The sequence below is a fragment of the Canis lupus genome, chromosome 28 (assembly GCF_003254725.2).
Source record: "Canis lupus dingo isolate Sandy chromosome 28, ASM325472v2, whole genome shotgun sequence".
In the NCBI taxonomy this organism is placed as follows: domain Eukaryota; kingdom Metazoa; phylum Chordata; class Mammalia; order Carnivora; family Canidae; genus Canis; species Canis lupus.
In genome coordinates, this window is record NC_064270.1 from 38,620,989 (window position 1) to 38,647,248 (window position 26,260).

Here is a 26,260-nt window from a genome sequence, read left to right on the forward strand (position 1 = left end):
GTCTGTGTCCTGCCGTGCTGCGGGAAGGCGACGGTAGTGCTCAGACATCACATATGCATGGAAGTCTATTTAGGGCTTTGTTTTTTCCTTTTTTATATATATGTATGTTTTTTTATTGGAGTTCAATTTGCCAACATATAGTATAACACCCAGTGCTCATCCCGTCAAGTGCCCATCACCCAGTCACCCCCACCCCCCTGCCCACCTCCCCTTCCACCACCCCTTGTTCGTTTCCCAGAGTTACGGGTCACTCATGGTTTGTCTCCCTCACTGATATTTCCCACTCATTTTCTCTCCTTTCCCCTTTATTCCCTTTCACTATTATTTATATTCCCCACATGAATGAGAACATATAATGTTTGTCCTTCTCCGACTGACTTACTTCGCTCAACGTCACACCCTCCAGTTCCATCCACGTCGAAGCACATGGTGGGTATTCGTCGTGTCTAACGGCCGAGGAATATCCCACCGTCCACATAGACCACAGCTTCTTGATCCATCATCTGTCGATGGACACCGAGGCTCCTCCCACAGTGTGGCTATTGTGGACGTTGCTGCTGTGAACATCGGGGTGCAGGGGTCCCGGCGTTTCACTGCATCTGTATCTTTGGGGTAAATCCCCAGCAGTGCAATTGCTGGGTCGTAGGGCAGGTCTATTTTTACCTCTTTGAGGACCCTCCCCCCAGTTTCCCAGCGTGGCTGCCCCAGGTCACGTTCCCACCAGCAGTGCAGGAGGCTCCCCCTTCCCCACATCCTCGCCAACATGTGGTTTCCCGTCTTGTTAATTTTCCCCGTTCTCACTGGGGTGAGGTGGGATCTCAGTGTGGTTTGGATCTGTATTTCCCTGGTGGCCAGGGATGCGGAGCACGTTCCCATGTGCTTGGTGGCCGTGTGAGGGTCTTCTCTGGAGAAATGTCTGTTCATGTCTTTTGCCCATTTCATGACTGGACTGTTTGTTTCTTGGCTGTTGAGTTTAATAAGTTCTTTATGGATCTTGGATCCTAGCCCTTGATCTGATGTGTCATTTGCAAATCTCTTCTCCCATTCTGCAGGTTGTCTTGTAGTTTTGTGGACTGTTTCTTTTGTTGTGCAGAAGCTTCTTATCTTGACGAAGTCCCACCAGACTGTAGAGCGAGGTCCCCCAGTGCTTGCCTCAGCACCAGAAATCATGAGTGGTCGCACCTCCTCTTCTGTGTTTATCTGTGCATCCCAAATATTTGCAGCAGAAACATGTTAATATTTCTGATTCTAAAAGCCATGTATTTACCTGGTGAAGGGTCCCTGACAGATGTCTTAAGCGCAGCACTGGCGAGTGCAGGTTAGCCTCAAGACTGGTGCCATTTTCACCCAACCTGTCGCACCTGCTGTCGCCCTGCAGGGCAGTTGGCTGAGACCCCGGGTGAGCCCGTGGGAGCAACAGCAGGCGGTCCCTACCTAGACGGGCTGTGTGACACCAATATGAGAAAAAAAAAAAATAGCTCGGGGCGTGCTGTCTCAGAGTAGGCGCAGTCATGGAAGAGAGGGTGTTCTGAACTAGAAAATCAAGAGGGCCTTCCTGGAGGAGGGAGGGCATGCCCTGCACCTGATATTGCTGGACGGGATGTGGAAGGCTTTTCAAGTAGAAGGAGCACTTGACAACTTAGAGCAGTGGTGGCCCGGGTGGCACTGGCCCTGCAGGAGGAAACTGGGGGCCCAGAGGGCAGTGGTGACGGTCAGGTGAGGGGGCAGACACCCTCGTCGCCGTGGAGGGGTCACGTGTGGGGTCCATTCTGGGTGAAGTTCCCGATGGCAACCAGTCAGGAGAGCAGGGCGTGGCAGTCCTCAGCCTTGTGCCACAGGGGGATGCTGAGGCCCCAGGACCCTGCCCTAGTCTGCGGGAGCCCCCCGGATCTGCACAGACCGGCATCCTCCTGCGGCTTTTCCTCCACTTTCCTGCCTCAGGATGGTGCGCTTCTCTGAACTCCTCCTCTGTCGTTGAACATCACGCAGCACCGCATGGGGCAGGGAATGGTCACGCACTGGCTTCCTGGCAGGGGAGGTAATCCGTGAGGAGCCAGGCCCCAAGGAGAGTACAGGGACCTCAGCTAGCGCCCCACTGGCCTGCGGAGGTGGGGACTGCATCCCCTGCTTCCTGGGGACCCATGAGCACAGAGGGCGGGCGGGCGCCGCGCCCCGCAGAGCAGGCCCGAGCCCGCCACAGAGAAGCCTGCCGTCTCATCTCTGCATCCCGTGTTTTACATAATTAGGTAAGTCACTTAACGTCGCTGTGTCTTGTTAGAGAAGCTACTAATCCTTAGAGCTAACAGGACTAACTAATTAGTGTAAAACACTTAGAAAATATAAGAAATTCAGATGTGGAGTATAATTGGCGGGTCCTCCCGGTATTGACGCTTGCGCCGTAGCCCTGACAGGGCCGTGGGCCTGGCTTCATCAGGGAGGTGTGGTTGAGGCCGAGGCCGAAGCAGGAGGGAGGACTGTCCCACGCCCCAGGGCCGCTGGCAGCACGTCCTATGCTGCTCTGCAGGTGGGACAGGGTCAGGTGAACTAGCCCCAGTGGGTTTGTCTTGCTGCCCACGACCTCGGGCTGGTGTGACTTGCAGCCCAGGGATGCACAGAGAGGGCCTGCAAGGGCCTGGGGCTCCGGTTAGTGACTCAATTAACCGACCACGGCGGGTGAGTGGCTGGGCCGCCCCAAACCTGTTTGATCCTCCACTGTCTCATCTCTGGAAAGGAGCTGAAGCCGTTGCCTCGAAGTTTCTGCAGAGAGCAGAGCCGGACGTGTGAGACACCTGGCACTGAGCTGGCATTTAGCAGTTTCTACTATTTTCCCTCATTACGGGATACATGCCGGACTTCCTTCTCCGTCGGTAAGTTGCTCAGAAAAGACGTCCAAGCCCCAGACCCGACAGCACCGGCCCGAGCTCCGGGGACGCAGGCAGCAGCGGTGGGTGTGGTTCCCCAGTGGGGTTGGGAATAAAATGGTGATTGGATGTTCTCTTTGGTACGTTACTTCCTAAGGACGTACGGAGCTGTCAGCAAACCATTAATCTCTCTTTAAACCACGGTGACAATATTTACATTTAACATCAAGATGATGATTATCGGAAGAACCCCCTGGAAGCTCTCCTCACGACTGGAAAACACAGCAGCCAGTTCGCAGAGCCACTGCCGGGGCCAGAAACAACCCGAGACGGCCCCGGAGGCCTGCAGTTACAGAGGGTGATGCCAGGTGAGACGACCGTCTGACAGCAGCTCGTCGCCTGCTGTCAGCAGAGTGGAGCCAGCTTCAAGAACAGCAGAGCCTGAGTCACACGTGGGGTGGCCACGCCTTTGGCCAACCCTGCAGGAATCTGCTTCAGACGAGCCCAACTAGGAGCAGAAACTTCTGAAAAGAATTGTTTTAAATGTATTTAAAAAAAAAAAAAACAAAGTTGTGCCCAAACAGTAGAGGAATCAGGGGCTAGTGGATGTGAAAAGCCTGCTTTCTGAGCATCGTCGGAACATTCTGGAAAGTCTGTCCTTTTGAGAGAGACCTCTGGGTGCCCTCCAATGCCTGGTGTATGGTCTGACGAAGCCCACTTTCCAGGCGGCGGGCCCTCCGTTTGTGCTGTAGGCCCTCTTCCTCTCCGGCCTCTTCAAAGAGCACGGTCACCAGCAGAGCGCTGACAGGTGCACTCTTCATCAAGGCGGGCAGCTGTGATCCCACAACACCCTGTGATATACTGCAGTTCCCCCCACAGGAAAGATAAGTGTCATGTCCCAAAACAATCCAGCTTTGAAGATGGGAAGCCCAAGGCCTCAGAATCTGTCCTGATCCCACTGGGGTTCTAGAATAGCCCACAAGTGCCCGTGCGTAGTAAGAGCCAACTATGGTTGATGCTCTAGGAATTCAAAGAAATGCTTCTAGAAGATATTGAAAAGAGCTCTGAGTCTGTGTGTGACTTTGGACAGTCCTGTGGCTTTACCCTGTGGCGTTCCAGCTCGGCCGTCTCTTCGCCACGCACACTCCCTGGGGACTCTGACTTGCACCCAGAAACCAGGCCTGGGTGCAGGAGAGAAAACCATAGTCAGTCTGAACACCGGTCCAGCGAAAAACAAGTGCATGAATAGTGGACATTGTGCAGCTTTGAAAGTGAATAGAGCTTCGTGCTGTAACGTGGGTGCGTCCCAGATACAAGGTGAGAAGTCAACAAAGCAGAGTGCAGGGGGTTGCACTAATTCTGTAAAGATCACAAACCAGCCTTTAAAAAAAAAAAAAAGATTTTATTTATTTATTCATGAGAGACCCAGAGAGAGAGGCAGAGACACAGGCAGAGGGAGAAGCAGGCTCCATGCAGGGAGCCCGATGCAGGACTTGATCCCAGGACCCCAGGGTCACACCCTGAGCCGAAGGCAGACGCTCAACCACTGAGCCACCCAGGCGTCCCAAACAAGCATTTTTTAATTAAGTTTTTTTTTTTAATTCAGCTGCAGTGTAGTTAAAGTACGGTGCTGTATCAGGATCAGGTGTACGATACAGTGATCGGACAGCTCTGTACGTCACCCAGTGCCCATCAGGACACGCGTGCCCTTCGCCCCATCACCTGTTCCCCCAACCCCACCTCCTCCCCTCTGGCAACCAACAGTTTCTCCTCTAGAGTTAGGAGTCTGTTTCTTAGTGCCTCTCTCTTTTTTTTTTCCTTTGCTCCTCTATTTCTTAAATTCCACATAGGAGGGAATTCATACGGCATTTGTCTATGTCTGACTTCTCTCACTCAGCATCGTTCTCTCTAGATCCATCCATGTTGTTGCAGAGGGCAAGATTTCATTCTTTCTCATGGCTGAGCAATAGTCTGTTACGTACACGCCACATCTTCATCCATCCATCCGTGGATGGACTCTAGGGCTGCTTCCAGATCCTGGTGGCTGGGGACGCTGCTGCTGTAAACACTGGGGTGCAGGTACCCGTGCGAATTTGTGTGTCTGCATCCTTTGGGTAAATACCCAGTAGTGCGGTTGCTGGATCCTACAGTAGTTCTTTTAACTTTTTGAGGAAACTCCATGCCATTTTCCACAGCAGCTGCCCCAGTTTGCATTCCCACCAGCAGTGTAGGAGGGGGGTTCCTGTTCTCCACATCCTCGCCAACACTTGTTTCTGTGACTCCAGCCATCCTGACAGGCGTGAGGTGGTATCTCACTGTGAGTTTGCTTTGCATTTCCCCGATGATGAGGGACGTGTCTGTTGGCACCTGTGTGTCCTCTTTGCAGAAATGTCTGTTCGTGCCTTCTGCCCATTGTTAGTTGGATTATTTGGTTTTTGGGTATTGAATTGTATGAGTTTCTTATATATTTTGGGTTCTGGCCCTTTATCAGAATCATTACTTACAAATATCTTCTCCCGTTCAGTAGATTGCTCTTTAGTTTTGTTGGTTGTTTCCTTTCCCGCACAGAAACTTTTTGTTTTGATGTAGTATCAATAGTTAATTTTCGCTTTTGTTTCTCTTGCCTCGGGAGATGTGTCTATTTTGAGTCTATTGGTGTGTGTGTGTGTGTGTGTGTGTGTGTGTGTGTGTGTGTAGGAAAGTGGTCCGGTGTCGTTCTTCTGCACGTAGCATGTCCAGTTTCTCCAGCTCCATTTGTGGAAGAGACGGTCCCATTCCCATTGCATATTCATCCCTCCTTTGTCAAAGATTAATTGATCATATAATTGTGGGTTTTCCTCTGCTCCTATTCTGTTCCATTGACCTGTGTTTGTATTTTTGTGCCAGTACCATACGGTTTTGATGACTACAGCTTTATAATCTAACTTAAAGCCTGGGATTGTGATACATCTACTCCTGTTTTTCTTTTTCAAGATTGCTTTGGCTAATGAGTCTTTTGTGAACATGCAAATTTGGGGATTATTTGCTCTAGCTTTATTTCAACATGCTGTTGGTATTTTGGTAGGAATCGCATTAAATCTGTAGATTTCTGTGGGTGGTGTAGACATTTTAACAATATTTGTTCTTCCCATCCATGAGCATGAAAGGTCTTTCCATTTCTTTGTGTCATCTTCAATTTCTTTCATCAGCGTTTTATAGTTTTCAGAGTACAGGTCTTCCACTTCTTTGGTTAACTTATTCCTAAAATATTTTATTGTTTTTGGTGCAGTTGTAAATGGGATTGTTTTCTTAATTTCCCTTTCTGCTGCTTGATTTTGTATCCTGTGACTTTACTGAATTCATATATCAGTTCTAGTAGTTTTTTGGTGGTCTTTAGGGTTTTCTATATAGAGTATCATGTCCTCTGCAAATAGTGAGTTTTACTTCTTCTTTACCAATTTGGATGCCTTTTATTTCTTTTTGTTGTCTGACTGCTGTGGCTAGGCCTTCCTACTACTGTGCTCAATAAAAGTCAAGCCTCAATGGATATATAATTCTTGAAATATATACATACACAATCACCTATGAATATACACATATATAAACATGCACACATACATAATACAACCTTTTCTTTAAAAAAAACTTTTTTATTTATGTGTTTATTCATGAGAGACCCAGAGAGAGAGAGAGATAGGCAGAGGGAGAAGGAGGCTCCCTGTGGGGATCTGATGCAGGACTCGATCCCAGGACCCAGGGATCACACCCTGAGCCAAAGGCAGACACTAAACCACTGAGCCACCCAGACATCCCTAGAACCTTGTCAAGGGCAAGGAAATGATAAATACAAAATTTAAGTTGTTACCTCTGGGGCAGAGATGGGAAGGTAGAATACTGTAGAAAATGTAGATATTCAACCACACGGTCCCGTATTGTTCCACTTCCTAGGCGGGGTTGTAGATTCACTAGTGTCCTTATAATATTTCACAACATAGGTATTATCACATTGGCTTCTTTGCATCAAATATCCCATAATTTGAACATTGTAAGCAGGTGATTGGAGACCATGATTCAGCGCAGCCATGTGCCCCTTTCTGCTCAGATTCTTGGGTGGTGAGTGACTCTAGAACTGGTTCACGCTGACCCCCCCCCTTGAACTACTGTTGTGGTAGGGGGTTCCTTCTGGTTCAGCAGGCTGGGAGAGTCCCCCCCACACACACACCTGCATCATGGGGACATGGGCAGTGGGTGGAAACCACACCTGGGGGAACATTAAAAGATGAGTTTACCAAGAGTGGTCATTCAGATGTGTGTTTGCTGGCATTTTCTCAAAAATGAATGAAGTAGGGGTGCCTGGGTGGCCCAGTCCATTAAGTGTCTGCCATTAGTTCAGGTCATGATCCCAGGGTCCTGCTCAGCAGGGAGTCCACGTCTCCCTTTGCCTCTCCCCCTGCTCATTCTCTCTCTCTTTCTCAAATAAATAAAATCTTAAGAATAAATAAAAATAAAAATAAATGAAGTAAGCCTGTCCTTGAAAGGAGAACAAATGACCATATTTATTGCCAGTGATAAAAATTTGTTTTTAGGGAGCACCTGGGGTGGCTCAGTTGATCAAGTGCCTGATGCTTGATTTTGGCTCAGGTTGTGTTCTCATGGTCATGACCTCCGGGGTCATGATCTCATGGTCATGAGATCAAGCACCACATCAGGCTCCACACTCAGCGAGGAGTCTGCTTTTCTCTCCTTCCTATCCCCTTCTCTTCATGCCCCCACCCCCGCTTGTGCGCTCTCTCTCTCTCTCTCTCTCAAATAAATAAATCTTTTTAAAAAATTTGTTTTTGAACAAATTTTTGAAAACTTATGTCTATCACTATGAGCTTTACAGCTTATGAATAGATTTTTCTAATGGGACTGTGATACAAATAGGACTTTTTAGTATCACGTAATGAAACGTGTCAACATTTGGAAGATCCGCCTCACTCAGGGAACCAGTATTTCCAAATGACCAGAACCGCATGCTGGTCCAGAACCTTTCACTGACTGGTTTCAGACTCCGCGCCGTCGCCAAACTCCAAGAAACTGCCCACTTGTGCAGTTTGGCCGTAGGATCAAAGAAGATGCACAGTTTTCGGAAAAAGCTGATACAATGCTCCCCTGTTTTGACCACGTGTCCTTTCGCACGCGTTAAGGTGAGCCGAGCCCCCGTTCTGACGGAGAAGGGTGGGGATGGGGCCGAGGGGCCCCTGGACTCCAGAATCCCGTTCGGAAGCGACATCCGAAGAAGCGACTCTGTGGTTGGGCCCTGGAGCTTATTTCTCAATTAAAATGATCTGCCGGGAGCATATTCCTCTCCCTCTCCCACTTCCTGTGCTCTGACCTCCCCAAGCACCGGCCTAGGGCAGGGATGGCACCCACGTCACCACTCAGCTGCTCTAAGGGGTGAGTCCGAGATACGGCCGGCTTCCAGGCCGGCTTCCAAGCCAGCTTCTGTCCTTTCACGTGACGGTTAAAACACCACCGCTCAAAACGAAATAGATTTTAAAAGAACCTGAGTTGCAGATGGACGGAGCCTTCAACATCCTGATGCTTCCTGGGCGGGGGCGGGGGCGGGGGTAGAAACCGGCAGCCGGTGCTTCTGGTTTTCTCGCTTTGTGTTCATGAGTGGTTTTTAACCAGCCCCCCTTAAAAATGTATCATTGTTAGAAAATAAGCCGAGAAACGAGGGATAGTAATTTAGTACTAGGAAGTTAATTCTGGGGACCTCTGACCTCCCCGCCGTCACGTGACTATTGATTTTCAATACCGTGAGGTGGCGTGCCCCCCTAAGCGTGGGGTTCAGCAGATTCCAAACACTTTCTCCCTTATCAGTCGAGTCCCTGAGTACTTGAGCATTAAGACAACAAATGTCCACAGTTAACGGCGTGTCACATGGCAGCTGGGTGGACGTGCCAATTTTCTAATGAAGTCGGGTTGTTGGCAAACACACCAGTCATCATATATTGAAGGAGGCCTTCTTTTGTGTATTTCCAACACTCTTGAGTGCTTCGAAAGATACCAGTTACATCATTGTCTAAGGGCCAGGCACCGGGGGGGAACCATCCACTCGCCGCCAAGACAAAAAAGCAAGCAAATCCGGAGTTAAAAGCAAGATGGGGCTGGGTTGCGAAGAAGTGTCAGAAATATTTTCTTCCAGTTGTGCTCGATGGAGGATGTATCCTGAGTAGAAACAGTGGCTCTGACCCCCTCGCTGCTTCTGCAAAAAGAGGCATGTTGGTAATTAATTCCTCGCTCCCAACCTCGCTGGCTTTCTATGGGGGAGAATCGGTATCATTTTTCTTAATATTGAAGAAATGAAAACAGTCGATGCCTTTTGGGTCCAAACCAGCGTGTGGCTGGGCTGTCAGTCATCGGCCCTGGTGTGTCAACCTGGCGAGCCGACGGGGAGCCCAGACCCCCGAGTCCCTCGGACAGCCTGATCCCTTTACACCACGCGCGCACTTGCCCTGCCCTCCTCCCCCTACCGGTCATAAATTATGGTTGCCATCTTGTATTGATTATTGAAAATGTTATGTCCATGGGAAGAAAATGCCATTGCTTTAAATATCAACATGACTAGGGATCTTAAAGTTGTGTTTTTTTTTTTTTACACAGACGCGTGTGATAAAAAAAATTTTTTTAAGCAATCGAAAGGAGTGATGGGGAGCCAGAATGATTAAATAACAAAAAAAAAAAAAAAAAAAAAAATCAATCCTCCATTTGGTCTGGCCAGACCGGCGTTTCTCGGCTCAGGTAAGTAGTTTAAAGTCAGACGCGTCTCACACACTGGACTTTTTACAGGAATGGAGAAATTTATAATGAAATTCAACAAGGAAACTGGAAAAACAGCCAAATTGGTGCAGCAAAGTGGTTAATAGGATCATTAGCCTACTCGCTGTATTTTTTTGGACATTGTGTGCCTGTACCGTGGTGCTCGAGACCAGATTGCAGGAACAGGCTGACAGTTACTAGCTAACTCAGCAGTGCTGGGTACAAACTGCCATCTTCCTGTGGATTTACAGCTGCCACTTCTGCTACTTCAATTAGTTCTATAGCACACAGATGTTGCTTAAATGTTGCTGCTAATGATACTGCAATAAGCGTAAGATTCATGCCATATTTTGAGGCACGTAAATTTCTCAAGTGGCACAATTAAAGTGGAAATATTAGGTGGGGAGAACTTGGCAGTCTCTCCTACTTGGAAGGCGCACCCGCTATGCAATAATGGGTCAAACATTCATTCAAGTTTTACTGCTGTTCCGAGTTTTTAAAAGACTTTTCACAGTTGAATGCAAAGTAGTAAAAACCAGGGTATTAGGAAATGAGAATGCAGTTCTGTTATTCAGACATGACTTTTAATTTCAAATTGGAATCACATGCTCACTTTTCTGGATGTGACCAAAGGGAAAAAAGGCACAGGCTGAAGAGATTTCGTCTTGAAGGTTAAAAGTCCTGAGCGCAGAGGAATTCGCCGCAGCGCCCTCGGAGCTGCCGGCGACTCGGGGGTGCCCCGCGGTCCCCCCCACACACACACACACACAGCCAGAGAAGCAGCGCTGGTCACTGAGCAGAGCCGCCCTGGCCCCAGCCATCTGCTCCACCTCCAAGCTCTCAGGACGCACATGCGTGTACAGCTGCTTGCGTGCAGCCACGCACACACGCGGGGTCCCGGGGTGCGTGGCCTCCCATGCGGGCCGACACGGAGCGGTGCAGGGGCTGCGGGCCTGCCTGGAAGCTTGGCTGGACCATCTCCCGGCCCTGGTAGCCCTTTGTCATCCCTGCCTGTCGCCAAACTTTCTTTTCCATGACAAAGCTCTCCTTTGGCAAAGAGCTGCTCTGGTTATCAAACATGCTTTTGATTTCCCAGCACTCTGACTCCGGAGGCCCCCAGTAGGCCCCCAGTAGGCCCCCGTGCTTCCCGAGTCTTTGTGCCTCTTGACCCCACCCGGTCCTGGCTTACTGATTTGAACTGCCTGGGAAGTGGCTCCATGGCACTTCATCACCATCCTCTGCTCCCGCCACCCGCGTTGCTGGGATTCGAGGCCACGCGTGGCTCCCGGGCTCGCGGCTCTGCCTGAGGACGGGCACAGCCAGCCCTGCCCGGGCCTCTCTGCCGCTCAGGGATGAATTCCGTCCCAGCGGCAAAGGCTGCCCGCACTCGGTGTTTCTGCCCGAGTCGTCCCGTAGCGCTTGCCACATACTCGCTCTCCCCCTAACCGATGCCGACCGTTGGGTGCGGCCTCCCCTAGACAAGCCTGGGTCTCCGGGTGGCTTCAGATCCGGTCCACGGCTCAGCATCTTGCTCTCTCTCCACACCTCCTTCCCTCCCTCTTTCCCCTCGCCACTGCTCTGTACCTATAGCCCTCGGATTATTTACAGCAAATCTTACAGATGTCAGTATTGTCTTGTTCTAAAGCAAAAAGGACAATGAGTTCCCGCTGACCCCAGTACAATGGATCTCGCTGGAGCACAATATGTATTTTATACTGGCAGTGAAAAGCCTACATGTAATTGAGAGCAGGAGAGAAATGTCACTGTAGCATTTTTGTTGACACTGCACTCTGCGGAGGGAAGCCCGGGGCCTGGCGGGCAGGGGCTGCGGTGGCCGAGCACCTCCCCGGGAGCTGGGAATTTAGCAGGGGAGAGGTGGTGGAAATTAATCTGTTCAGCTTTTCCACCTAATGAACTATTCCCAGGACCGAAGGGCCACGCGCAGTCCCTGCCTCCGCTCCCCATTCCCGCAGACAGACCCGGAATCGGAGCCCATCTGCTAACTCGGATCTGTTTTTCCAGCTCTTTATCGTCTTCCATAATGCTTAATGTACTGTTTGTATATGTTGTCCTTGCACTATATTTGATGTGCTCTCGTATATTTTATTCATCTCTGGCTTTCGACGAAGGCAAGCTCCCAGCAAAACTGAGAATCATTATTTGCCGCCATCAATCAAGTGTCTACACAGTTGGGACCTCCTGGGACAGACTTGATTTTAAGCATAAAATGGAACTCTTGCTCTTTGGGGCCGTTTCATTCTGTCCCCGGTCTGTGTCGCGATGTGTGGACGCTGGGGTGTTGGCCTGTCCGTGGGGGCAGCAGCCGCACCACAGCTTCCTTCTCCCTCAGACTGTTCTAGGCCCCCCCTCCCCCCAGAGTTGAGCAGCTGGAGCTCTCTGGCTTCTTGGGGTCTAAAGAGGAAAAAGGGGAAGTCTGTTGGGGGGTAAATGATAGACACCGAGGAGGCAGGCTGGCCAGCTCACCTGCGTCACTCGGGGAGAGAGGGAGTGTGTGTTAGGGCTCAAGCCCCAGGGTGCCCAAACCACGGTCATGGTCCACGCAACCCTCCTCCCCATAGTCAAGATGGTGCAGGAGCCGGGGGTGGAGACACTGAGCTCCGTGCTGAGGCTCCAGACCTTTCCCAGGCACCAAAGACACATCCAGAACCTTCTGACCCTGGGAAGGGAGGGTCCAGGCTGGATGAGACTGCAGGGATGCAGTCTGGGCCTGGTTTTCCTGCTGGCTTCTTGCAGCCAGTGCTCCCCATTCTGGGTGTCTCTTGGCCCCTTGCGTCGGTGGCGTGCCATCCTCGCCACCTCGCCGTGCTGTCCGAGGTGGATGTTACGCAGACACACCTCTCCTCCAGGGCTGGCCTTGTGTCCCGGAGCAGCTGCTGCTCCCCGGGCTCTGCGCTCCACATGGCTGGAGCGACGCCGGGAGTGGCCCTGGGGAGGCAAACCCGAGTTCCCTCCGATGGGGCTCCTGGGCTGGGCTGTTGTCCACGGGCTGAGTGGGGTCCGTGCATGTCTGTCGTCTGCTCGTCGGGACGCCGGTGCTACTTCCAGGTTCAGGTGAAGGGGACATGGAGGTGAAGCAGAGGGATGACAAAGGCCTCCTCTTCCCCTGGTAGCAGGTATTTAGCAGATGGAGAAATATTAGCAGATGGGAAAATCAGCAGATACATTCAGCTCAAGATGCAAATTTAAAAGCCGCCAACGCCTGTACTAAATATTTACATGGAACATGTCCACTCCATCAGCCGCTTTCTATTTTTGATGAGCACATACAACTGCCCTTATTACAAAGTCCTGTAAAGATTGAGGGAAGGATATTTCACCCAGGAGGAGGAATTCAGTGTGAACTACATTTCAGCATTAAAATAGAAGTAAATTTCCCAATTCCTGTCAACTGTCAGACTTGTGTTGTAAGTCCTTTCGTGAGTAAGCTTTAGTATCAATTAACGAGTACTCCAAAAGAAATGTTTTTTTCTCCTAGATATCTCCTATTAAAACTTCTATAGGGAAGGAGCCTTTTAAAAATGCATTCCAATTGTGTGATCATTTTCAATGCAAAAAAAAAAAAAAAAGTCCCACCTGGGCAGCAAGCAGCCTTCTCTGTGACCACGGGGTCCTGGCCCAACCAGGTCGTCTTGCTGGACAGTCTGTGTTAAAATCATAGCAACACGTCACACCTGCGTAGAACTGTGCCAGTGCTTTGACATGTTTCCTCAATCCTCCAGGGCTGTAAGGTGAGGACTCTTCCACCCATATACCGCAGGAAAACTGAGGTCTGCATTTAAAACATGCCAAGATTCTAGCAGTGGGGGGAGCTCAAGTCAGCCCCTGTCAGGGGACTCATTCAAGGTTTTCCCCAAGGGAATTGAACTGGGCACTTTTCAAAGTCACATCCGTCCACAGGACTCAGCAGTTACTATCTTATACACCAGTTCATTCATTCATCCTTCCAACGAGGGCTTGAGCATCCACCATGGGCCAGGCACTGTTCTAGGCTCTCAGGAGGTAACTGAGCAGGACAGGTGTGTCCCTGCCCCATGGGGTTTAATTCTAGTGGAGAAAGTCCGAAGAGGAAAGTGAAATCGTTTCAAATCACAGAGTGCTGTGGAGGTAGAGCAGGGAGTGGTGTTCAGCAGGTGATGAAATCTGCCCGTCTCCAGAGACGCCCCTCGCCTCCAGAATGAATGACCCCACCGTCCATCTGAGGGCTGCATCTGCTGGTGTGGAGTTGGTCACCCTGATTCAATGGAGAGACCCAAGTACTTGAAACACTGGTGCTTTTTTTCCAACACTCAGACATTACGACAACCTAGAACCTGCCCACATCATCTCCATGGAAAGATGCTAAGCTGCTGTGTGATTTCAGTCCCCGATTGATTCTGCTCATCTGTTTACAGCGTGGGTTCCAGTGCTTCTGCTTCTGCAGCCTCTGCTGTGAGGGCCCGTGTGGCAGGTGGCAGGAGGTCAGGCAAAGCACAGCCCTCTTAGGAGCCCAGAGCCTGAAAGAGTGAGGCTCCTTGCAGACCGGGGGGCCAGAAGATGGGTGATAGCCCACAGCTATCACCTTCCAGCTCGCTCTGCTCCTGGGTGGCTTGCTGTCACCCGGCTCTCCCTGACCCTGTTGACTGTTGGAGCAGTTTTCCCACAGCGAGGGCGGGGGGGACTATTTTTACAGCGAAGCCACATGTAGTAAAGATTTTAATAAAGCAGATTTGAGTATTAATAATCCTTATGCTAAAACCTGAAAAAATACAAGAAAAATACTTATAAACCAACACCTTTTGTGAACATAGGTGCAAAAAATTTTTCTCAGAAAATAGTAGCAATGAAAACCAAGCAATGACAAACTCTCCGGAATGCAAGGTTGGCTTAGTGTCAGAAATCGGTATACTTTGCATTATTGACAGAATAAAAGGAAACAATAGAAGAGATCAGCTCAGGAGACACAGAAAAATCACTTGAAAAAAAAAATCAACATGCAAGGAAGGAATAAAAAGGAGATTTCTCAATCTGATGAAAAGCTTCTATGAAGAGTACACAGTTCACTGCTTAAAGGTGAAATGTTAAATGTTTTCTCCCCTAAGATGAGGAGCGAGGTAATACATCTGCTCTATTGCTATTCAACATTTATCTTAAATGCCAGCCTGTGCAATGAAACAAGGAAAACCAAATTCATAAAGATCGGAAAGAAGTAAAACTACCCCTGTTGGCAGATAGCTTGAATGTATACATAGGAAATCCCAATGAATCAACAAGTAGAAACTGTAAAAATGTGGAGTTAGCAAGGTCACCGATATAAGGCCAATATGCAAATATCAATGGTATTTCTATAAATTAGCAACAAATATGGAAACAACTGGAAAACTCAAAAGCCATACTATTCATAATAACATCAAAAACAAAACACTTAGATTTAATGAATGGCATGCAAGACCTCTTTCCTTGAGAACCACAAAATCTCTCTTAGTGAAAGTAGAGGCCTAAATGAATATCCTTTGTTTCTGGATTGGAAAACCCTTATGGTTAAGGTGTCAATTCTCCAAAAATTGATCAAAAAATTCAAAGCTATTCCAATTATAACCCCGGTAGACTTTTATAGAAGTTGGCTGTTTTTAAAATCGTGTCTGGAAGTACAAAGAACCTAAGGGGTCAGAATAATCTTGAAAAAAAAAAAAAAAAGGAAGGAATGCCGGAAGATTTTAGCAGGTATATTCATAATAACCAGAAATCAGAAACAATCTAAAAAGCACCCAACAAGAGAATGGATGAAAAGAAAGGATGAGTGTGTAGTGTGGCCATACAATGGGATATCACTCAGCAATAAAAATGAACCTACCGTGTAGGTGGGTGATAGAAAAACAATCCACGAGGCTGGTTTCCTGGAGCAGGTGGGCTTACCTGGGAAAGGGCAGGAGAGAGCTTCATGGGGTGGTGAAAAGTCTGTATCTTCATGAGGATGCAGGTTAATGAATGTATCGCTCGTCAACCATGTACAGTTAAGATTTGTGCGTCTCAAAGTATGTACCTTTTACCTGAGAGGGTTGTCGTGGGGAGAAGGGGGTGTAGGTGATGGATGTGGAAGCCGGATCATAGGTGAATGGGGCTCGTCGTGCTATTCTGCTCACTTTATAGACGTTTGAAATTGTCCATAAGAAAACATTGACTTGTAGCATAAAAAGATGCGAGATCAAACATTCTAATCAGGTCTCATTTTAAATTCAAAACTTAATGTGCTTTTTGCAAAATGTTTTTATTCTCAAAGTCGCTGTTCTGTATCTGGTGAGCTGAGCTGAGTGTCTTTGGGTTTTCATCTCAGAGCCGGTTGGGGAACGGTCGCTCTCCTTTGCCAGGAACCTCCGAACCGAGGTGGTGTCTGGAAATGATTTGGGAGGTAATCTTCTTAAAGATTTTTTTAAACCTCGGTGTTTCCTGACCTCTCTCTCAGAGGCAGTAGCAATCTCTCCCCTGCGTTTGTTAAGCGGGGTGGTGAGTGCAAGGCTGCAAACGTGACCAAGAGTCACCGGCTGTAGAGAGGAAGAGAGAGGCAGGGAGCTTCCAGGGTCTTCTAGGTCCTTTTTAAGGAAAAATACTCTATATGCCTGTAAAGATGATGCTGAAAAAAATAAAATCAGCTTAAAAGTAAATACATCTTTCAATTTCCCACCCCTCAAAATAATCTGGCAAGAAAAATGGGGGAAAGGTGGGCTGCAGGGGTCACCACCAGAGTGGCGCTATCAGTGGCAGAGAGTGCCGGTCGGTCGGTCAGGCTGGAGACTGTCGTCCCTCCCTTCCCGCTGTGCCAGGCACTCCCCCCGAGGCACCTCAGTCATTAGCCGGGGGTGGTGTGGATCTGGCCAGTCGTGCTTGGGGCCCGCTGGGACCACGTGCTCGAGAAGGCTGGGGGGCGCCTGCCTGCAGCCCCGCTCCGCTCCGGGCCCGCCCCCTGCCTACCAGGTTTCTGACTTCGGTAAATGGTTTCATCCTTGACCTCTTCTATGTAATTGGTGAATTTTAAATGGGCACCATATGTTCCTTTTTGCAACCTCAGGAAAGGTTCTGTGAGCTTACAGTATTAACACAACCTACCATTGTATTGACTCATTTTACTTTTTAACTAAAAAGGCCTTCCCTTGGATTGTTTACCCATGTAGTGCTATTTCCAGATTGAACCCTAACATTGCTGTAGTTCAGTAAGTCAAAGATAGGCCGATGATGTTGGTAGTAATAATATCTTGATATTGTCGATGGTAATATTTTTTGTAGAGGATTTTTTTTTTTAATTTTATTTACTTATTCATGAGAGACACAAAGAGAGGCAGAGACATAGGCAGAGGGAGAAGCAGGCTCCACGCAGGGAGCCCAACGTGGTACTGGATCCCGGGTCTCCAGGATCACGCCCTGGGCCGAAGGCAGCGCTAAACCACTGAGCCACTCGGGCTGCCCTTTTTGTATAGGTTTTAACATTTTCTGAATGCTGGTATATCCATCCAAATGCTGATATGTTGGTTAGGGAATTTACCAGTGAAACACTGTGTGCTTTGTATATCAAACACCACTTTTTTTTTAAAGATTTATTTATTTATTTTTAAAGATTTTATTTATTTATTCATGAGAGACAGAGAGAGAGGCAGAGACACAGGCAGAGGGAGAAGCAGGCTCCATGCAGGGAGCCCGACGTGGGACTGGATCCCAGGTCTCCAGGATCACGCCCTGGGCTGAAGGCAGGCGCTATACCGCTGAGCCACCCGAGTGCCCTATTTATTTTTTTTAGAGCAAGCAAGGAGAGAAGCAGAGGGAGAGAGACAATCTCAAGCAGACTCCCTGCTGAGCACAGAGCCTGACATGTGGCTCCATCTCATGACCCTGAGATCATGACCTGAGCCGAAACCGAGAGTTGGCTGCCTAACCAGCTGAGCCACCCAGGCGCCCCTATCAAACAACCATTCTTAAAGATCAGTTTATGGAGGAGAAAAGAACAGAGCTTTGAAAAACAACCAGGAAATTAGAAAACGCCTGAAAAACTTCAGGACAACCGGCGCCTGCCACAGCCACCAGGGCCAGCCGGCTCTACTGGAGATGTGAGCCCTTCTCCCAACTGGACCTGGGACAGGGAGCAGCCCTGACCCTTGACCTTGGGCAGAGAGACCCAGAGCAACGGGGGTCGGGGTCAGGTAGCTGAATGCTGTGCAGTGAGCCAGCCTCTTCACCGATTCTGTGATATTTGGAAACAACCTGTCAGGCGCTACAGGAGGGGCAACCAGTCCAAACACCCCCCTTCTCTGTGACCTGCCTGGTTGTGGACTTTGCTAGGCACAGGGTATTGAGGGGGGCCTATTGGTGGTTCCCAGCTGTAGGCGAGGCCGCCTTCTTGCTCGGGACAGAGCTCCTCACCCCTGGCATGAGGGAGACGAGCCAGCCGGGGAGGCACTGGGGGTTAGGGCCAGGGGCTGTGCCCGCAGCTCAGACTGAAGGGATGCTGGGCCTGCAGGGCAGCGCCTGCCCACAGCTGATGCCAACGTGCTGGGAATGCACCGGGGATCCCCTTCCAGCCTGTGGGATGGCCCGGGCAGGAGAGCAAAGGACGGGCTTAGCTGGGTGAGCTGCCCCAACAGGTAGGCACCGTGCGCTGGGAGAGAGCGTTCACCTTCAGAGTTTCTGCTCTGCCATTTGTCTTCACAGAAGTATAAGCTGCTTTAATTATTTTTGAGGACAGATCAAACTTATTTCACAAAGAACTAGCTCAGGAGTAGCACAGGTCCCCTAGAGAGAGCTCCAGCTCCTCCTCTCCAGCAGAGCTGCTTGTTTATTATTTTTGCCATGATTCCTACTGTTTCTCTTTATTAATGCAACGCAGAACTTTCTTCATGGAAAGCGAGAGGGCCGTAAGCCTATGTCAGTTCTGTTGTTTATTTGTTAAAAGAAAGAAAAATGCAGAGTCGTCCCCAAAATGCTGGAAGACCCTGCTGCTCTCTGTGTAGGGAGGCCTGGGGATGGTTCGGGAGCCCAGGCTACTTCCCACTGAATGCAGGCACAGCCATTCTAGATGAGACAGGCTGCATCCAGGGCCTCAGATGCAAAGAGTGGACGCCCTGGGGCTGACCGGACGGACGCTGGAGTACTGTGAGGTGCACGGGGCCAGGCAGCAGGGTGTCCTGGGAAGGCTAGCCATTCCCTGTGTGCAGGTGACTTGTGGAGGGCTGGATTGGGTGGTGTGAGGGGCAGGCAGGGAGCCCTAGCTCAAGGCTGGAGGAGAGGGTTTCCTCCCAAGCCCCCCCAGGGGGGTGGTCGGCAGGTGTACATCGGGGGTGGGAGACCCTACCTACGGCCTATGGTGATAGGGTCTGAGAGACCTGGGGTAGTTCCCAGAGGCTCCGCCTATCAGTTAATGCGTTTTGAAAATGTGTACCCTGTGTCACTAACATCCAATCAAGGTACAGAACTTTCCTTATGGATATCTGCACACCCATGTTCATAGCAGCGTTATTCACAGTGGCCAAAAGGTGGAAACAACCTCAAATGCCCATCGATGGACAAATGAATGAATAAACAAAATGCAGCACATCCACCCCATGGATACCAGTCGGCCTGAAAAAAAGGAACCAAGTCCGGGCAGCAGCTGCAACGTGGACAAATTCTGAAGACGTTATGGAGTAAGCCGGACACAGGTCAGTGCGGCTGGATTCCGCTTACACGGTGCCCGGAACAGTCAGGTTCACAGACAGACCAGGAGCCCGAGAGGGATGACGAGGGAGTGTGTCACGGGTGTGGGTGTGGTTCAGTCATTTGGGATGATTAAACAGCAGTTCCAGAGATGAGCCGCGGTGATGGTTGCAGGACCTTGTGAATGTACTTGATGCCACTGAACTGTATCGTAAAATGGCAACTGTTTATGTACGAACACTCATATATGATGTGTGACATATGATATGTAACATACATGATAGTATATGTATATGTATGATGTATATATTCAAACATTTTTAAAAGACCCCTTTTCCATCATTTCAGAAACTTCCCACCTGCCCCCTTCCTAGTGATCCCCGCCCCATGGGAATTTCTGCTCTGCCTCTGGCTGTGGACTGGTTCTCCCATGAGCTTCCTGGGGGTGGAGCACACATTATGCCCTGTTTATTTTTTTTTTTTTAAGATTTTATGTAGGAGAGAGAAGTAGAAGAAGCAGACCCCCTACTGAGCAGGGAGCCCGATGTGGGCCTCGATCCCAGGACCCTGAGATCATGACCTGAGCCGAAGGCAGACGACGCCACCCATGCCCCACGCTGTGCGCTGGTTAGTATCCGGCTGCTTCACTCAGCACAATGGTTGACACTTGGCCACGTTGTTGCCCGCCTCCAAAGTTCATTTTCTATTGCGGATTAATATTCCATCGTGAGAATGTACCACTCTTTGTTCATTCGTTATTTTGTTGACGGACAGGAGTTTTCAGCTTTTATAAATCTGCTGTGAACATTCTCGTTCAAGTCCTTTGCGGGCATGTGCTTATCTTATATGGTTGCTGGGTAGATGCATATTTATCTCTATAGACACATTCAGTTTTCCAAAGTGGTTGAACCGTTTTTACAAACCCGTCAGAAATATATACAGCATTTAGCGTTGTTGCCGTGTTTAATTTGACCCCTAATGGTTGTGAAGTGAAATCTTGGTGGCTTTATTGCTTTATTCTGCATTTCCTGGATGACTCATGGTATTAAGCTCGTCCTTGTGTTTCCTGGCTGTTTTATGTCTTCTCGGTAATGTGGCTGTTTGCTTCCTTCTCATTTTTTACATTTGTCATCCCGATATGGAGTTGTAGGAGTTCTTCATATATTCTAGAAGCAATTCCTCTGAGAAATATTTTCTCCCAGTCTGGCTGGCCTTTACATTTTCTTAGTGGTGATTATTACTATTATTTTAGGCAATAACAGACATGTTAAGGGGTATTAAGTAGCTTCAGAGTCTTTGGTGGAAGAAAGTTCACAGCTGAGTGCCTGGGCACAGCTCTCAGACACAAACAACAAATTGGCAGAGGAGGTGCCCCTGCCCTTCCTGCCTCCAGGGCCACACTAGTTGTGCTGTGCTCAAGAAGACACCACTGACCTCTTCCATGTTTTTAAAGTCCCTATATAATTTTAGGCTTAAAAGAGAGTTGCAGGGATGGCTCAGTCAGTTAGGCATCCAATTCTTGTTTTTGGCTCATATTGTGATCTCAGGGTCGTGGGATTGAGGCCTACGTGGGGCCATGCACCCACCATGGCGTCTGCTTGAGATTCTCTCACATTCCCTGCGTGCTCTCTCTCTCACTCGCTCGCTCTCTCATAAATAAATAAAAATAAATTAAAAATAAATAAATGCATCTTTAAAAAGAGAGATATGTGAGCATATTAAAAAGTGTCTCCATATGCCATGGGCCCAGCTTCTCAGCATCTTACGTTGTAGCACTACAATGTGCTTAGTTTATGAAATAAACTAAGAAACTAACAGTGGTAAATACTATTAACTAAGGACTTCACTCAGATTTCTCCACTAACATTCATGTTCCAGGATCCAATCCAAGACACCCTGTGGCATTTGGTTGCCACACCTCCGTAGTCCCCTCCAACTTGTGACAGCTTCTCCTACTGCCTGACCTTGGCTCATTAACATTTTTAGTTTGTCTTTGAATCTCACAACCTTAAAAGCTTCACCAACTAGTTTTAGCAGTTTTCCATTAGATTTAGGATTTTTCTCTGCATAGAATAGTATTGGCTGTGGAGAGAAGTTTAACTTTTTCCTCTCCCATTTTTTTAATACATTTCATTTCTTTTTCTTGCCTTATTTCACTGGCTATGACCTCCGGTTGGTGTGGAATAGAAGTGGAAAGAAGGCACTCTTGCCATGTTCCTCCTCTTAGGGGAAAATCATTCCAGATCTTGACACTGAGCATGACATCAGACACAGGCTTCTGTGCCTGTTACCTCCTGGAGGACATTCCTTTCCATTCCTTGCTTGCTGAGAATTTTCATAAGTGGGTTGAATGAGTTTTATTTTATCAAATGCTCCTTCTGCCTCTAGTAAGATGATTCTATGGTGTTTTTCTTACTCTGCTAAGTACTAAATTACAATTAATCTTCAAACACTGAAGTAACCGTGTATTCCTGGAATAAACTCACTTGGTTGTGACATATTATGCTTCTTATATTTTGCTGGATTTAATTTGCTATTATTTTGTGTTGGATTTTTGTATTTCTGCTCAAGAATGATATTGACTTATAATTTTCTTCTCCTCTTTCATTGTCATCAAAGTTTGATATCAGGCTTTTGGCTTTTGCTGGACTCCTAAGATGTGTTGGGAAGAGCTGTGTCTTTCTTCTCTGAGACAGTGTGGTAAGTTTCATCTTGTTTCTCCCTCAAATGTTCAGTAGAATTTACCATTGAAGTTCTTTGAGCCTGGAGTTTTCTATGTGAAAAGGCCTTTATTTACAGAGGCAATTTTAAAAAGTGATGGAGGGCTATTTACATGTTCTATTTATTTTGTGTCAGTTCTAGTTTTATATTCTATGGAGTTTATCTGTTTTGTCTAAGTTATTAAATTTCAAGCACAGTGAGGTTCACAGTAGTACATACCCCCTCAATGTACAATGTCTTTTTTTTCCCTCATTCCTGATACTAATATTTCATGTTTACTTTTCGTTCGTCTTTGCTCAATGGTAGGTGTTACAGTTTTCTATTCATGCATAGCACATTGCCCCAAAATTTAGTAACATAAAACAATAGTGATTATTTCACTTTCCCATAGGTTGGCTGGTTACTTCCTCGTCTGGTTCCACCTGGGTCCCCCACATGGCTGTCTTCAGCAGGAGGGCCTGCAGGACTGGACATGGGCATTAGCCTCACTCACATCTTCAGCACACGACACCAGCTCTCCACGGAGGACCCCTCCATTCTCAGTCACATGGCCGCTCCTTCTCCTGTAGGTTGGACGAGCTTCCTGGTCTCAGGACAGTATTCAGAGAGGGCAAAGGCACAAGTCCCAGGGCAACCTGAGTCCTAGGCTCTAAATTCATGCAGTATCACTTCTGCCACATTCCGTTGACCAAGGCAAAATCACCAGGTCAGCCCCGATTTAATACAGTTGAGATATATATGGCAGACAGGGCAAAATTTTATTGCAGAGAAACATACCTTCTGCGAAGAACGAATTCATGGCCATGGTTTCAATCTGTCACATTCCACAATCTGGCCGCAAACTGTGTTCTTCCTACACACGCCATATTCTTTCTCCCATCTCGGGATGCCCAAAACGCTTATCCCAGTTAGGACATCAGACTCAGAGGCCAGGTTCCCATGATCTATGTCAGGTCCATCTGGAGATCCACACACCCCTCCTCTGGTGTGACTCCTCAATCCAGAGATCTCTAAGCTAACCAAATCACCCCACAAACAGGGCCAGCATGAATGAAGCACTTGGAAGTCCCTGGTCCTTACCAATTCTGAGATCCAGATGGACCAGGCTGTCAGAGGCCCCAACTGCAGAGGCAGGAGATACTCCTTGATTAAGGCCCATTTCTGCTCCCAGGAAGGATTTCCTAGTTCCCTGTTCTGTCCATTGTTCTCTTGTTCTGCTCACTGGAGGTCCTTTCTTTTCCATCACGAAGGACCCATGTTTTGAAGATCAGTAGCTCTCTGCATCTGATTCTGATAGAGCTGGAGGCCCACAAGCATCTTTTCCTTTGGTGTTTGCCCTTTTTGGTCCAAGCTACTAGTGTTCTCATTAGTATTATTCTCTTAAAAGTGTTGTAGGCCTCCTAGGAATCTTGTTGGAATTTCCTCTATTCCCCCCAAAGTCATTCTGTCCAAGATGAACCTGCCTCTACTTTGGGTATTATCAGGCTTCTGTGAGCTTCTACAAGCCAGTGCTCAGAGTCTGGGGAGCCCTTTTTCCCTTGTTGAGAAAGTCTGTGAGGCACTGCTTCCTATCTTTCTGGGGCTTTATGGTCATATTCTCGATTCAGGCTCTACTCTGAGTCCATTTCTTGTTTAGGAATATTTAGCTGACTGTTGAAACTGAAAATGTGAAGTACATTTATTTTTTGAACTCAGTAGGTAATCCTGATGTACTTATATTCTTTCAATCCCACTTGCAGACACCAGTTGGGTTTGGCGGGGGGGGGGTCCTCAGCGGGGGCCCATTTGGGTTTTTTTTTTTGTTTTTTGTTTTTTTTTGTTTTTGTTTTTAGCTCTTCTCTGTCTTCTGCGTCTCGCCCTGCATAGCTGTAGGCGGCTAACTGGTACTCCCAGAAGCCTACCTAGGAATGCTTTTACCCGTGTTTACAAGCTTAGGCACGTTTCCTATTTTCCACGTTAACTGCCAATGAGAGTCTTGCTGCTCATTCTGCCACCACCTGGTTCAGGCCACGCTGTGGCTCTCCCGGCCACTCCTCACTGCTCATCCCCCTCTGCATGTCTCCTCAGTACCTTTCAGCCCCCACCTGCTGCCTAAAACCAGCTCTTTGTGCTCTAGATTCTTGCGGGGTGGCACCCCACAGAAACTTCCAGCAGTGATGATTGATTTCTCATGTTTCCGGGGCTGGGCTGGGCTGTTCCTCACTCATGTGGTCCATCCAGCCGAAGGGGCAGATGGTCCCGGATAGCCTGGTGCACATGTCCAGTGTTTGCTGCTCACTGTCGATGGGTCACCTGTGTTCTCTCCCACCTGACCCCCCACCGCCAACTACTCCAGAGGCTTCCTCACATGGCAGCCTTGGGCCTGTGTAGCGAATGGGCGAGGACAGAGGCTGCACACACTAGAGGCCCACGAGCTCGCACAACCTCACATCCACCATGTTCTGTTATTGGTCAAAGTCACAGGGTGGCTCGTTTCAGGAGACGGGGATGTAGGCCCCACTGCATGATGATGTCGGGGGAAGTCACACTGCAGAGGAGCATGGGAAGACTGCTTGTGACAGTCAGGAAACAGCCTGTCACACGAAGTGTGTCTCAAGCTCATTGATCTTTTCAGGGCCTGGCGGGTCTTCAACATCACCGTGCTTGTTCCACCTACTTCGCCCGCACTGGGACCATGTTCCAGAATGTGCAGGGCAGAGGTCACTTCCAAAGGATGCCTTCTCCCTGCGTGAGGCTCAGAGTGGTAAGAGTTGGCACCTTGCAAATATACAATTCTGCAGAGGAAATACCAAACCCCTTTTGCTTGGGGTTTCATGCCCGAAGCAGCACAGGCAGGGAGCATTTTGGGGAACACAACCTGTGCTCATTCTGTGCAGACTAGCAGCTCGCCGCCCACTCTTGCTTCTCCCTCCACGGACCCCGTTCCCAGCACATGCCCGCTCTCCTCCCCGTGTCCTCCCTCCCTTTGCTGCTGCTTAAGGGAACTCCTGAAAATCGAATAGCGACACATCTTGTAAGGGGCCTTCCTGAGATGGAGCCTGCAGCACACAAGGGAGGAGGCCATTCAGAGTTGCTGTGGCCCTCGGGGGCCTGGTCCTGCAGCGCCCTGTGAAAAAGGCCTGGACGGGGCGCATGGGGGCAGCCCAGGGGTGGCCAGCCCGCCAGAGCCTCTGCGGCCTCTGCATTCACAGCTGCTCTTGCCTTCCTCAGGAGGTAGAGGCTGGTCCCCCAGGGGGGTGCCGGGCCCCTCAGGGCCCTCGGCCGGGTGTCCAGGGTGCCAGGTCAGCCCAGGCAGACAGGGCAGGGCCAGCGCTGCATCAGCTAGACTTTGTCTTCTGTCTCCTGACCCCGCGTCTTCTAGTTTCTCTCTTCAGAACCCCCTCTGTCTTGTTACCCAAGGTAAGAAAAAGGCAGCTGTTTGCAGAGTCTACTCTGCTCACTCGGGCTTCCTAGACTCCACCAGCTTCTGTTTCCTGGGTTCTGGGTATAGTGGGGGTGGGGGTATCCTAAGAACAGAGCAAGGTCACTTAATACCAGTCTTGGTTAAGTTGCCTCTCCGCCGGATATGAAATGGGCTCCTCAGCATCCTTGCTCATCAGTGAATCTTTTTTAAAGATTTTATTTCTTAAAAAAAAAAATTATTTCTTTAAGAAAGAGAGAGAGGATGTATGTGTGTGCGTGCACACACACGGGGAGATTGGGAGAAGCAGGCTCCCCACTGAGCAGGGAGCCCAATGCAGGTCTCAATCTCAGGGCCCCAGGATCATGACCTGAGCTGAAGGCAGATGCTTCACCGACAGAGCCCCCCTGGTGCCCTGCTCATGAGTGATTCTGAGGGTGCAGCTCAGCCATGCGTTGGTGCACTGAGTGCTGAGCTGGACAGTGGTCCATGGGCCTCACAGACACCTGCACACCTCAAGGGAAAGCTGCCCTATAAGCCAAGGGGCTGGTGACCCAAAAACCCCTCCAGAGACGTGCACACCCTCTGCCCTCCTCACCCCTACCCGGGGGGCTCCTGCAGCTGGGTAGCCACAGGCCCAACCCCCTGGGCTCTAGACGGCGTGGTCACAGCGAGGGCCGGGGCAAGGTCTGGTCCCCGTGTCTATGGGACATGGAACCCGTTCCTCCAGCCCAGCAGCCCGGGCTGAAAGCTGCTGTGAAAACCGGCGTTCTTCAAAACTGTCAGTGTCCGAGGAGACGGGATGCTCAGGTGAGCG

The 26,260-nt window shown here is 49.1% G+C and overlaps 1 long non-coding RNA gene across 6 annotated transcripts in view; it reads left to right on the forward strand.

The window, feature by feature from the left end:
* The first annotated feature begins 264 nt into the window (after positions 1-264).
* LOC112672514 (uncharacterized) overlaps positions 265-26,260 on the forward strand; it is a 51,545-nt gene continuing 25,549 nt past the window's right edge. For 2 of the 6 annotated variants that reach the window (XR_004810081.2, XR_004810085.2), the window contains exons 1-8: positions 265-2,246; positions 2,732-2,867; positions 9,492-9,629; positions 19,153-19,327; positions 19,810-19,949; positions 21,942-22,022; positions 22,435-22,608; positions 24,658-24,786. This is a non-coding gene — a long non-coding RNA (uncharacterized LOC112672514). Of the gene's footprint in view, positions 2,247-2,731; positions 2,868-9,491; positions 9,630-15,370; positions 16,054-19,152; positions 19,328-19,809; positions 19,950-21,941; positions 22,023-22,434; positions 22,609-24,657; positions 24,787-26,260 lie in introns of those variants that run through there. The other 4 variants (XR_007406766.1, XR_004810082.2, XR_004810084.2 and 1 more) reach the window with 4 other exon arrangements.